We start from the raw sequence: 15,293 nt of genomic DNA, 5'->3' as shown, positions 1-15,293 counted from the left end.
TGGATGCTGAACCAACTGAACCACCCTGGTGCCCCTCATCTGTTTTGTATCTGAAATTCCACATATGAGTGAAGTCATATGATATTTGTCTTTCTCTGACTGACTTACTTCACTTAGCATAATACACTCTAGTTCTATCCACGTTGTTGCAAATGGCAAGATTTCATTTTTTTAAATCTCTGAGTAATATTCCATTGTATATATATACCACATCTTCTTTATCCATTCAGCAGTAGATGGACATTTGGCCATGCCCTCTTCTTTAGAAAAAAAGATCTTAATACAGTTTAGGCCAGCTATCTGTCACTTGTAACTGAGAGAGTCCTAACCTAGCTAATGATCTACATATCCATATTTCCAGCCCAGATATTTTTCCTGAGCTTCAGATGCATATCCCCAACTGCTTACAGGTTTTTTCTTCTTGAATTTCACACAAGTACCTGAAACTTAAAACCTGTTTATTTTTAATTTTTTTTAACGTTTTATTTATTTTTGAGACAGGAAGAGACAGAGCATGAACAGGGGAGGGTCAGTGAGAGGGAGACACAGAATCTGAAACAGGCTCCAGGCTCTGAGCTGTCAGCACAGAGCCTGACGTGGGGCTCGAACTCACGGACCGTGAGATCATGACCTGAGCCGAAGTCGGACGCTCAACCGACTGAGCCAGCCAGGCGCCCCCTTAAAACCTGTTTAAAACCACACATCTTCCTTTTCTGATTGTTATCTCAGTGACTAGTATAGCACTTTGCCAGAAACCTGGGTGGCTTCCTTGACTCCTCATTTTCTCCCTTCAAACAAACCACCAAGTCCTAATTTTTTCCTAAATAAACCTGTCTGGGGCTCCTGGGTGGCTCTGTTGGTTAAGCTTCTGACTTCGGCTCAGGCCATGATCTCATGGTTTGTGAGTTTGAGCCCTGCATCAGGCTCTGTGCTGACAGCTCAGAGCCTGGAGCCTGCTTCAGATTCTGTGTGTCCCTCTCTCTCTGCCCTTCTCCCACTCACTCTCTGTCTCTCTTAAAAATAAAATAAACATTAAATTTTTTAAAAAATAAACCTGTCTAGGGGCGCCTGGGTGGCGCAGTCGGTTAGGCGTCCGACTTCAGCCAGGTCACGATCTCGCGCTCCGTGAGTTCGAGCCCCGCGTCGGGCTCTGGGCTGATGGCTGGGAGCCTGGAGCCTGTTTCCGATTCTGTGTCTCCCTCTCTCTCTGCCCCTCGCCCGTTCATGCTCTGTCTCTCTCTGTCCCAAAAATAAATAAACGTTGAAAAAAAAATTAAAAAAAAAATAAAAAAAATAAAAATAAACCTGTCTACTTCTGTTTCCATTGCTGCTACACTAATTAAGTCACCATCATTTCTTATGTGTACCATTGTAACAGCCTCCTAACTGGCTTCTTTGTTTCCCTTATTCCCCTTCTAGTCCATTTTCTCTCCATTTTTTCCACTTTTTAATTATATTTTAAATAAATTATAGTAACAAATGCATATTGTAACAAGTCAAACAATATAGAACTAAATACAGAACCACTTAAGAGCTATCCCTTTCCCATCCAACCTCTTTCCACCTGATGTAATCAATAATCCAGAATTTGGTGTTTCTGCTTTCCACATCTGTTTCTATATTTATATCCATATATCTGTATCTATAAAAATTTTAGGGGGTTAATATCTTTCTTTTTTTATATAAAAATGGGATTATATGTTACAGATTATTCTGAAACTTGATTTTGATTACCTAGCAAAAGAACATGGGTATTCTTTCAGTCCATACATAACATTCTAACATATTCATTTTAATAGTGGCATAGTATTCAATTGTATAGCTATGTCATAATTTACTCAACCATTTCCCTGCATGTAGATGCCAGGGTTATCCCTCTTTTTGCCACTGAAACAGTGCTATAATAAATATCCTTGTACATATGACCTAGGTACTGGTATTCTTATTTCTGTATGATAGATTCCCTAAACTGTAAATGCTAGATTATAAAGGTATCCTAATGTTTAATTTGACGGGAGATGTATTAATATCCAAAATGGGTGTAACAATTTATGTTCTCAAATATGATATATTACATTAACAGAATGAAGGGTAAAAATCATATGATCATCTCAATAAATTCAGAAAAGCATTCAACAAAATTCAACATTTTTTCATGATAAAAATTCTTCATAAATTAGGTATAGAAAGAATGTATCTCAACATAAGAAAGGCTATATATTACAAGCTCACAGCTAACATCACACTTAACAGCAAAAAGCTAAAAAAGCTTTTCCTCTACGATCAGGAAAAAGATGAGGATGCCCATTCTCACCAATTCTTTCAACATAGTACTTGAAGTCCTATAGCTAGAGCAATTACACAAGAAAAATAAATGAAAGGCATACAAATTGGAATGGAAAAAGCAAAATTGCCTCTGTCTGCTGATGATATAAACCTAGATATAGAAAACTCCACCAAAACACCTGTTAGAAATAACAAATGAATTCAGTTAAGTTGTACGATACAAAATGAACATATAAAAGTCTCTTTCTATACACTATCACGAACTATTCAAAAAATAAATTAAGAAAAAGATCCCATTTACTATAGCATCAAAAAGAACAAAATACTTAGGAATAAATTTAACCAAGGAAGTGAAATATCAGTACACTGAAAACTATGAAATGCTGATAACAGAAATTGAAAAAGACACACAAAAAAGTAGAAAGATACCCTTGTATTCTTAGATTGGAAGAATTGATGTTGTTAAAATGTTCATATTATACAAAGCCACCTAAAGATTCAATCCTATCTCTGTCAAAATTCCAATAATTTTTTCCACAGAAATAGGAAAAACAATCCTAAAATTCATATGGAACCACAAAAGGCCCCGAATAGCCCAATCTTAAACCAAAAGAACAAAGCTGAAGGCATTACATTTCCTGATTTCTAAACATATTACAAAGGTATGGTAAACAAAACAGTATGGTACTGGCACAAAAACAGTCATATAGACCAATGGAATAGAATAGAAAGCCCAGAAATAAATTATGCATTTACAGGCTACCAATATTCAACAAGGATGCCAAGAGCACACCATGGGGAGAGGATAGTCTTTCAATAAATGGTACTAGGAAAACTGGATATGCACATGCAAAGGAATGAAATTGGACCCTTACCTCACGGGACAGAAAAATCAACTCAAAATAGATTAAAGAGCTAAACATAGACCTAAAATTGTAAAACTACTAGAAGCAACCATAGGGAAAACATGAACTTTTTATTGGTCTCCTGCTCCCCAAAGGGTACACTGATTCTGCTGCCTCAAAGCCTCAAAACGGATGTCATTGGTCTCAGACACCCCTTTGCCCTCCACAAACCTGCAGGTGGTGGTCTTTTGGATGGTATACATGGAATTTCTGCTGTCTAGGGTGTCACCAAGATTGAAATCCTCTGTCTTCCAGCAGGTGATAGTAGGTGGTAATTTCAATCTCTAGCTTGGCCTTGATGTTCAGCAGGGCCTTGAACTCCTGGGTGTCTCTAAACAAGTCTGGGACAGCTCTGACTTCAAGTGCAGCAGGACTACATTGAGCTGTTCCATCTGCACAGTGAGTAGGCTTCCACTTCCCTCAGTTGTTTTCCAAGCTGGCCTTTAGATTCTCATGAAGTCCAGGGTGATTTCCCAGGAGCGAGTCACATGTATCAGCTCCATGAGCATTATCTCAGCCACTCCTATCTCAGCAGTCTGTGAGGTGATCACTGTGGTGCTCTCCTCAATTTTCTGGGACCAAGCTGGTACTTGTCCAGCTCCTTTTAGTTCTTCTGAGCCAGTTTGTCTTACTGGGCCTGGATGTCCACCATGATCTTGCTGAGGTTCTGAGATTTGGGGGCATCCAACTCCACAGTCAACCTAGAATTGTGAATCAGGTTTTGTAGACCCTTTACTTCTTCCTCATGGTTCTTCTTCATGAAGAGCAGCTTCTCCCTGAGAGTCTCAATTTCCATCTTCAGCTGCAGCTGAGTGACATTGGTATCTTCGATGACCTCACAGAGCCCATGGATGTCATTCTCCACAGACTGGTTCATGGCCAACTCTGTTTCATACTTGAGTCTGAAGTCATCAGTAGCAAGACAAGCATTGTCAGTCTTCAGAACAGTGCAGGCAATGCCCACAGAATTTCTATAGATCTGAGCCCTCAACTGCTCGATGGTCTTGAGGTAATGCCCCATTCTCTGACCTGGGGTCCCTTCTTTTCCAGGTGCTCACAGATTTTAAACTCTAGTTTCTGATTATCAGCCTCCAGGCTCCTCACCCTCTCTAAGTAGGAGGATGGGTGGTCATTCAGGTCTTTCATGATTTCCTTCTCACCATGGATATCCCCTATGCACACCAGGCCCCCAGTCATCCCTGTAGTCAGACCCCCAGACCTCCAGCCACCCTGTAAACTGGTGGAACAGGACACAGAGATCCAGGAGCCTGAGTCCCTGGTGCCTCATAAATGTTGGCCACACTGCTGACAGGCAAGATCTGATGGATGGACAACTGCACAGGGCCAAGGGACTAATAGTTGGAGGAGAAGGTAGAGTGAATGGTGAAGCTCATGCTGTTCAGGGAGGAAGACAAGATGCCAGGGCTCAGGATCAGGCTGTCAGAAAAAAGCTTCTTGATACTGGCCTGGGCAATAATTTTTTGGATATGATCTCAAAAGTACAGGTGGCAAAAGCAAAAACACACAAGTGGAATTGCATCAAATTAAAAAGCTTCTGCACAGCAAAGGAAACAATCAACAGAGTGAAGAGACAACCTATGAAATGGGGGAAAATATATATCTGGTTAGGGGTAATATCCAAAATATGTAAGGAATTCAAACAACTCAATAGCAAATAATAATAAAAATGAAATAAATAATAACAAACTGATTTAAAAATGGGCAAAGGACCTGAATAGACAGTTTTCCAAAGAAGACCTACAAATGGCCAACAGATATATAAGAAGATGCTCAACATCACTAATCACCAGGGAAATGCAAATCAAAACCACAATGGGATGTTACCTCACACCTGTTAGGATGGCTCTAATCAAAAAAAATAAGAGACAACAAGTGTTTGTTAGGATGTGGAGAAAAGGGAACCTTTGTGCACTGTTGGTAGGAATGTAAATCAGTACAACCATTATGGAAAATAGTTTCCTCAAAAGTTAAAACTAGAAATACCACGTAATTCAACAATCTTACTTCTGGGTGTATATACAAAGAAAATGAAATCAGTATCTTGAAGAGATATCTAAATTCTCATGTTTGTTGCAGCATTAGTCATAATAGCCAACATATGGAAACAACCTAAGTATCAAATAAATGGAAAAAGCAAATGTGATCACACACAGATGTGATATAATATTATTCAGCTTAAAAAAAGAGGGAAACCCTGCCATTTACAACAAGGATGAACCTGGAAGACATTACCCTAAGTTAAATAAGCCAGATACTAGAAAGACAAATACTGCATGATATTGCTTATATGTAGAATCTAAAGAATTAAACTCATAGAAGCAGAATAAAATGGTCACCAGGAGCTGGGTGTTAGGGGAAATGCAGAGGTATTGGTCAAAGGGTACAAAGTTTCAGTTATGGAGGATGAAAAATGCATAGCATGATGACTATAGTTAATATTACTGTATATATTATGCTTGAAATTTGCTGAGTAGATCTTAAGTGTTCTCATCACAAAAAAAGAGGGAACTATGTTAGGTGACGGAAATGTTAATTAGTTTGTGGTATTTCACAATATATATGTATATCAAATATCACATTGTATACCCTAAGTATATACAATTTTCATTTGTCAATTATACCTCAATAAAGCTGGGAAAAAACAATTTATATTCTTTCCACAAATTTTTGGTTTTTCCCACCTTCTAATTAGCATAGGATGCTATTATATTATAAAATTATTGCTAATGTATTTGGGTGAGGGGTAGAAAAAGGACATATCATACATGTTTTATTTATTTAAAAAATTAATTTTCTTATTTTAAATTAGTAATACATGTAGATATTTTAAAAATTCAAAAGAGGGGCACCTGGGTAGCTCAGTCAGTTAAACATCTATCTTTGGCTCAGGTCATGATCTCACGGTTTGTGAGTTTGAGCCCGCCTTGGGCTCTCTGCTGCCAGCGCAGAGCCCACTTCGATCCTCTCCCTCCTTCTCTCTCTCAAAAATAAATAAAACATTAACAAAATAAAAAAGTTCAAAAATAAAAATAATTACAACAATAAAAAATTCAAAAGATACAGAAATATGAAAATTAAGTTAAATTTCCCTTCACTGCAACTTTAAACACTCAGTTTTCTTCCTCCAAGCAACCAGTTACCAGTTATAGATTTATCATAATTTATTTCACCATTTCCTAAATAATGGGCATTTACATTATTTCCAATTCTCTGCTCTTTCAAATATTACAGCAAAGAATACCACTGTTGATAAATGATTTCCCACATGTGAGTATGTCTAGAAGTAAAAGTGGAATTGCTGGATCATAGTATATGCATTTAGCATTTGAAAATATTTTCCATATAATCTATTTTTGACATTAATCTTGTGCTACCCCATTGCCTTTAGGATGATTTACATGCTCCAAAAAAAAATGGATTCCAAGTTCCTGTATGATTTGTGCCCTGTTGGCCAGCTCATTTATCACTTCCTCTTTAGAAATCTATACTAACCATACAAACTTGTTTTGGTTCCTCAAATGAACCAAGCTCCTCTTACTCTAAGCCTCCTTCATTTACCCTTCCCTCAAACCTTCACATGGCTAACTCTTTAGCATCAGTCAGGTTGCTGCTCAGATGTCACCCCCATTAGGAGAACTTCTTTGACCTCCCAGGTGTAGATCAGGTACTGTTGTGTCCCTTAGCACCACGGTGCTTACCCTATTATATCAGTTACTATACTATGTTGAAACTATCCAACTGTGAGCTTGATGAGGGTAGGGTCTTGTTCAACTCTGTGTCCCTAGTTGTCCAAAGAGAGAGCAATAAACATTTATTCAAACATTTACTCAATAATTTATTTGAATGAATGAATGAAAAAAAGAAGGAAGCTCTAGTAGCTCCTCACTTGTAAGACAAAAGAGGCCCTCCAGGTTTAGGAGTAGAATCTAGAGTAAGGCAGTGTTGCATAAGTAATCCACTACAAATTCAACAGGAGCCATCTGCCTACACATCTACATCTGCCTGTGATATTTTGAGAAGCCATACAAAGGGAGCTGACAGTTTAACACTTAGCCAAGAGATTAACCTTCTTATAGCCTTCACTTCTTAAAACCATATGCATGTTCTTAATCCTTACTGAGTCTCTTTACGGACGCTAATGAAAAGGCTCATTTCACCATCCAAACTGAAAGAAACCCTGAGTATTTAAATTTCACCATCCAAACTGAAAGAAACCCTGAGTATTTAATCGTGTAAACATATCTAATTGACTAAAACTACCTTAGATATTATCATTATATTATAGAAATCAGGAATAGTTAGGAACAAACTATAAGAGAATTAGAAGGAAACAATTAGATCACCTGTTCTAGTAGCTAAACATTTTTTTCTTACCCTAATACATCTGAGGAATATGATATGATCTCATCAGTAATAATATTCTCACTATAATGTTCTTAATGGGGTGCAGAGTGGTCAGAATGTCCAGGGCTGTGTATACCTTGAAGAAACCTCCTTAGATGATTATGAATTGTTACACCAGAGTCGAGAGTCACTGATTCTAGTTTAACCTTTATAAAAAACTATGATCAGAGAAGTAAAGACTTACCCAAGATCATCATGCTAGTATGCTAATAGCAGAACTGGGACTATAATCAGGGTCTCCTGACTTAAAGTTCATCATTTTTCATAATATTTAGAAACAAATAACTAGATGGAATTTAAGACAGAGTGAGGCAGACCAGAAGTACCGTTAGTGAACCTCAGGTCAAGTGGGCCTCTGACCTCTTTTAGGCAAGAAATTCCTCAAAGATATCTGACCTTTACAGCATTTTCTCATGGAAGGCAGGCATGTTCACATTTTACCTTACATGATGCTGAATTACTTATGCTTGTTATGAGTATATATTATTTTTTAATTCAAAAAGTTCATAAATATTTTTAAGCAGCCTAGTATTTAACTAACTTTTACACTCAGTTCACTTTAGGACTTAGGTACTGAGGAAAGGAATTTGGTAGCTATATCAACTGTAGAGCTTGGTACAATGTCTTACAGGTAGTTGGTATTCTAAAAATGCTTGTCAACTGAGTGGCAGTGGCAAAAGCTTATGGAGATCATCTATTGCAGAGCTAGTCCCATCAATGAAAATATAGCTTTAAAGGGCATTTAGGAGTATGAGCAAGCTAAGACATTTTAGCTTACTTAATGACTTATTTGATAGAAAGCCATTTTCCAGAGGGGTCTGCTGTGGGCACTTATGCTGTTGGCTTTCATGACCAGTAGACAACCTTGGGGACTCTCTATCTGAAATCAACAATCCTTTTCAAGTGTACACACATGGTAAACTCTCAAAAGCTTTAAGTTAGTCTCGTGAACAAGCCCTTGTAGGCTCTCAAAATGATTTTAGTCTCTCTCATTTGATAACACCACAGAGATGGCTTACTGAAAAGCAATCAATATAAGAGCAATACTAGACTGAGGGCACATATTAATTCTAACTAACATTTGTATAGGTACAAAGTCTGTTTCTTTGAGGCCATAGCCTTTCATATTCATCTGTATCAATTTAATGGTAGCTATGCCCTATTTCATGGTTATTGTTAAGAAACAAAGGATGGGGTGCCTGGGTGGCTCAGTCGGTTGGGCGGCCGACATCGGCTCAGGTCATGATCTCGCGGTCCGTGAGTTCGAGCCCCGCGTCGGGCTCTGTGCTGACCTGCTCAGAGCCTGGAGCCTGTTTTGGATTCTGTGTCTCCCTCTCTCTCTGACCCTCCCCCAGTTCATGCTCTGTCTCTCTCTGTCTCAAAAATAAATAAACGTTAAAAAAATTTTTAAAAAAGAAACAAAGGAAAAAGGATATATTTCCATCTTGTTTCTCCACTTTACTCTTTTATAATAGCAAAAAAGGATACTTTTTTGATCTGTCTAAAAGTAAACTACAAAGAAGAGATACTGACAAAAAGGGACACATATATACAGCCAGACAGACAGTAAGAGAATCACACAGAACTGTACATATGTGATCATGTCTTGTTATGAGGTAGACCATAGTTTGAGGCTTGGAGGCTTCTTCCTATGGGCTTGGATACAATCAGTGAGCACAACAAGAGACAATCTGGTTGAAAGGGCGTATATTTGCAAAAATGTAATGTGTTATCTATACTTAATTTTACCCAAAAGGCTGAGAAGTGATATATAATGGACTATCTATGAATTAATGAATGTGTGTCTAAAATATCTGGAACACCATGCTATTATATGTGTTTTCTGGAGAGAATATAGTAATAGCAGTTAATAATTTCTGACACATTTTTGCATACACTAACACTTTTGATTATTACAACAATAGCATTAGGTAAGCAAAGCTAATTTTCCCCTATTTTAAAGTTATGGAAACTGAAGCTCAGAGGGATGTCATTCTTCCAAGGTCACATGGCTGCTAAGGTGGCAATGACATCAGGATTGGGATCCAGAAATTGCGACTCAGGCTAGTATCTTTTCTATTACACCATGCTTCACTTTTTTATTCTTTCACTAGGTCAGAAATATGGGAGGAGGTCTGTTGTGGACAGATACTAATATTCTGATTGACTCCTGAAAATGTTCCTACAGGAAGGGAACAGATGGTTTTATAATAAAACTTATGAAATATGGAAACCACCTCCATGGGAATTCTGAATTCATATTATGTGATACTAAGACCTCATGACAGTCTGAATATACTCTACATTTCATTCTAACTAGAAAATAAAATTCTGCAGATTTCTGGAGAACCCAGCAAAAGATGACCAAGCAAGTCACCTAGAGCTATTATTACTTCGGAAACACATCACAAGGATGGGTCTCAGCAGGAAATCCTGGCACAGATTTCTGGAACAATTGTGACTCACAACACCTACAATGAAGGGATCATGCTTTCTTCACAGAACAAGACAGCTAAAAGACTTCATGTAATTAGCAAAAATTAACTTTGAACCTGTATCAAATGCTTCATATTGGAGGAGAACTGACCCTTTGTTTGGGATTCTTGCTTCCTATTCAATGCCTTCATTTATAGAGTAATCCAAAAGAAGAAACTGAGATGAATGAATCCAATAATTTCTTGAATGGCAGGTCAAAAAGATTGGATATGTCCTGAATATGGCTACTGACAGTTTTAAAGGAAAGGTATACTATGCCCGTGCTTATAATCAACTAGTTTAGTAGTCCAGTGAAAACAAGAAAAAAGATTTCTATAGCTTGATTTATTCTTGGTGAATTTAGGCAGGTTCCTAAGGATCACTACATACTTTACTTCTCTAAAGTGTGAATCAACTATTTGTCAAATTTTTTTCTCCCATAGGGATTAGTGAAGATCATCAAGCTTAATTTCTATAGTTCCTAAATAGAAATCTAGACTCCTTCTTTTCCCCATTTGTTTTCTCAGTCATTCATTTAACAAATATTTGGGTGTATTCTATGTGCTGGTGCTGTATAAGGTAAAACTCCAGGACCTTCTTTGACCAGTCTACCTTTGCTTTATTTTTACCTACGGCCTATAAATGTAACTGCTTCCTCATTAAAGTGTAAGCTTCTCTGAGGGTCTTATTAATCTTTATAAATTTTCTGGTAGTGCCTAGAGGCGTGTTAAATAACAACAACATAAAGTTTTGGGAATTGAAGTGAAATTAAAGGATAGCAACAGATCAAAAAATGTATAAAGGAAATAGAACTAATTTTCCTGTTTCTTTTTAAACTTATCCCTATTTTTGACCTTTGAAAAATATTTTCTCACTGAAATCTTTGTCATGTTCTTAAATGTTCAAAGTAAATGACTTTTTCATTGACAATTGCGATGCAAATATGAGGTGGGTAACTAAATTTTTATTATAATTTATCAGTAACTTCTGGATTTAGAATCAACATCTGGTTGTTTTATTTTTTTACGGCATCCACTCTGATTTGCTTACCCCATCCTACATTTTCCTGTGTTCAGTTTATAGATTCACTTTTGAATGAGAAGTTATTATTTGAAAGAGAAGTTATTTATTTTTATAAAGCAGTCAGCTTATTCTCTTGAGATACAGTGATATACGATGTAGACTTATATATCCACCTGCCTCCTTAATGTACATACTTTGTTGTGTAATAGACAACTCAAATGTAGGATGCCTAAGTGAAACTTTTCTAGTTTCAAGTTTTTATTTAAATTACAGATAGTTAACATGCAGTGTAATATTAGTTTCAGATGTAGAATACAGTGATTCATCACTTACATAAACACCCAGCGCTCATCACAAGTGCCTTCCTTTACCTGTCAGCCAATTAACCAATTCCCCTGACCACTACCCCTCCAGCAATGCTTAGTTTGTTCCCTATAGTTAAGAGTCTGTTTTTTTTTTTGGTTAGTTTCTCCCCTTTGTTCCACCATGTTCATCTGTTTTATTTCTTAAATTCCACATATGAATAAAACCATATGGTATTTGTCTTTCTTTGAACGACTTATTTCCCTTAGCATAGTACACGTTAGCTCCACTCATCTACTTACAAATGACAAGATTTCATTTTTTTTGGCTGAGTAATATTCCATTCTTTTAAAATTTATTTTGAGAGAGACAGAGAGGCAAAGAGAGAGGGAGACAGAGAATCCCCAGCAGGCTCCATGCTGTCAGCAAAGAGCCCAGTGCAGGGGCTTGAACTCACGAACCATGAGATCATGACCCGAGCCAAAACCAAGAGTAGGACACTTAACTGACTGAGCCACCCAAGTGCTGCATATGCCTTCTATATATATACTACCACTTTTTTATCCATTCATCAGTCAATGGACATTTGGGCTCTTTCCATATTTTGGCTATAATTGATAATGCAGCTATAAACATCAGGGTGCATGTATCCCTTTGGCCTTTTATTTTTGTATCCTTTGGGTAAATACCTAGTAGTGCAATTGCTGGATTCTAGGGTAGTTCTACTTTTAACATTTTGAGGAACTGCCATACTGTTTTCCAGAGCTGCTTCCATTCCACTTCCACTAGTAGTTTCCATTCCTACTAACAGGGCAAGAGGGTTCTCCCCTTTCCCCCTTTCTCTACATCCTTACCAACACCTGTTGTTTCCTCTGTTAATTTAGCCATGCTGATAGGTGTGAGTTGATAGTATATTATACTTTTGATTTCTATTTCCCAGATGATGAGTGATGTTAAGTGTCTTTTCATGTGTCTGTTAGCTATCTGTATATATTCTTTGGAAAAATGTCTATTCATGTCTTCTGCCCATTTCATAACTGGATTATTTGTTTTATGTGTGTTGAGTTTTATAAGTTCTTTATAGATGTTAGATGCTAACCCTTCATCAGATATATCATTTGCAAATATCTTCTCCCATTCCAAAGATTGCCTTTTAGTTTTGCGGTTTCCTGTACTGTGCAGAAGCTTTTTTATCTTGATGAAGTCCCAATAGTTCGTTTTTACTTTTGTTTCCCTTGTGTCTGAAGATGTATCAAGTAAGAAGTTGCTATGGCTGATGTCAAAGAAGTTACTGCCTTTGTTTTCCTTCAGGATTTTGATGGTTTCATGTCTGACATTTACGTTTTGATCCATTTTGAACTTATTTTTGTGAATGGTGTAAGAAAGTGTTCAAGTTTCATTCTTTTGCATGCTGCTGTCCAGTTTTTCTAACACCATTTTTTAAAGAGACTGTCTTTTCCTATTGGATATTCTTTCTTGCTTTGTCAAAGATGAATTGACATGTAGTTGTGGGTTCATTTCTGGGTTTTCTATTCTCTTCCATTGAACTATGTGTCTGTTTTTGTGCCAGTACCATCCTGGTTTGATCACTACAACTTTGTAATATAGCTTGATCTCTGGAATTGTGATGCCTCCACCTTGGCTTTTCCTTTTCAAGATTGCATTTGCTATTCGGAGTTGTTTTGTTTTGTTTTGTTTTGTTTTCTGGTTGCATGCAAATTTTAGAATTGTTTGTTCTGGCTCTGTGAAAGATGCTGTTTGCATTTTCATAGGGATTAAATGTGTAGATTGCTTTGATTAGTATAGACATTTAAAAAGCATTTCTTCTTCCCATCCATGAGCATGGAATGTCTTTCTATTTCTTTGTGTCATCTTCAATTTCTTTCATCAGTGCTTTATAGTTTTCAGAGTATAATCTTTTGCATCTTTGGTTAGGTTTATTTCTAGATATCTTATTGCTTTGGGTCCAATTGTCAATGAGATCAATTCCTGGATTTCTCTTTCTCCTGCTTCATTATTGGTATATAGAAATGCAACAGATTTCTGTATGCTGATTTTGTATCATATGAATTACTGAGTTTGTTTATGAGTTCTAGCAGTTTTTTGGTGAAGTCTTTCAGGTTCTCTACAGAGTACCATGCTGTCTGCAAATAGTGAAAGTGTGATTTCCTTGCCAATTTGGATACCTTTTATTTCTTCTTTTCTGATAGCTGAGGGTAAGACTTCCAGTACTATGTTAAATAACATTGGTGAGAGTGGACATTGCTGTATTGTTCCTGACCTTAGAGGAAAAACTCTCAGTTTTTCCCCATTGAGGATGATATGTGCTGTGGATTTTTTTACTATGACCTTTATGATTTTGGGGTAGGTTCCCTTTATGTATCCCTACTTTATTGAGGGTTTTTACAAGAATGTATGCTTTACTTTCTCAAATGCTTTTTCTGAATCTATTGAGAGTATCATCTGGTTCTTTATCCTTTCTTTTATTAATGTGGTATATCACATTAATTGATTTGCAAATATTGGGTCACCCTTGCAGCCCAGGAATAAATCCCAATTGATAATTTTTTTAATGATCATTTAAAATAATTAAAATTAAAAAAATACTTTTTAATGTACTGTTGGATTCAATTTGCTATTATTTTGTTAAGAATTTTTGCATCCATGTTGATCAGGGATATTGGCCTTTTTTGGTGGAGTTTTTTTCTTTTTTGGAAGTCAGGGTAATGCTGGCCTTATAAAATGAGTTTGGAAGTTTTCCTTCCATTTCTATTCTTTGGAATAGTTTGATAACAATAGGTATTAACTCTTCTTTAAATATCTGGTAGAATTCCAGTTGGAAGTCATCTGTCCCTGGACTTCTTTTGGTTGGGAGTTTTTAGATTACTGATTCAATTTTATTGCTGGTTATTGGTTTGCTCAAATTTTTTTTATTTCTTCCTGTTTCAGTTTTGTTAGTTTACATGTTTCTAGGAATTTATCCATTTCTTCCAGATTGCCCAATTTGTTGGCACCTAATTTTTCATAATACACGCTTGTAATTGTTTCTATTTCTGTAGTATTGGTTGTGATTTCTCCCCTCTAATTCATGATTTTATTTATTTGGATCCTTCCTCTTTTCTTTTTCATAAGTCTAGCTAGCAGACAATAAATTTTTAATTTTTTCTAAGAACCACATCCTGGTTTCATTGATCTGCTCTACTATTTTAGTTTTGCTTCTTTATCACTTATTTCTGCTCTACTTATTACTATTTCCCTTCTGCTGGCTTTAGGCTTCATTTGCTGTTGTTTGTCTAGCTTCTTACACTGTAAGGTTAGGTTGTGTATTTGAGATTTTTCTTGCTTCATGTGGTAGCCCTGTATTGGTATATCTTTCCCTCTTATGACCACTGTTACTGCATCCCAAAAGTTTTGGACCATTGTGTTTTCATTTTCATTTGTATTGATGTATTTTTTATTTCTTTTTTAATTTCCTGGTTGAAGCATTCATTTTTTGGTAGCATATTCTTTAGCCTCCATTTATTTGTGGTCTTTCAAAATTTTTTCTTATGATTGACTTCAATTTTCATAGTGTTGTGATTAGAAAATATGCATGATATGATCTCAGCCTTTTTATACTTATTGAGGCCTGATTTGTGACCTAGTATGTGATCTATTCTGGAGAATGTCCCATGTGCATTTGAAAAGTATGTGTATTCTGCTGCTTTAGGATGGAATGTTCTGTTAAGTCCATCTGTTCGAGGGTGTCATTCAGAGACATTGTCTCCTTGATTTTCTGCTTAGATGATCTGTCTGTTGATATATGGGGGGCATCAACAAACACTACTATTACTATATTACTATCAATGAGTTTCTTTTTTTTTTTTTAATTTTTTT

The 15,293-nt window shown here is 36.5% G+C and overlaps 1 protein-coding gene and 1 pseudogene across 5 annotated transcripts in view; both read right to left on the bottom strand.

The window, feature by feature from the left end:
• Nucleotides 1-15,293, bottom strand: part of EDA (ectodysplasin A) — a 445,999-nt gene that overhangs the window by 108,769 nt on the left and 321,937 nt on the right. The gene's annotated exons all lie outside the window — the stretch shown is intronic.
• Nucleotides 3,126-4,735, bottom strand: LOC121025265 (keratin, type I cytoskeletal 18-like; annotated as a pseudogene).

This window comes from Herpailurus yagouaroundi, unplaced genomic scaffold, assembly GCF_014898765.1.
Source record: "Herpailurus yagouaroundi ecotype Mexico unplaced genomic scaffold, PumYag 67569, whole genome shotgun sequence".
In the NCBI taxonomy this organism is placed as follows: Eukaryota; Metazoa; Chordata; class Mammalia; order Carnivora; family Felidae; genus Herpailurus; species Herpailurus yagouaroundi.
This window is presented reverse-complemented; position numbering and strand designations above follow the sequence as displayed.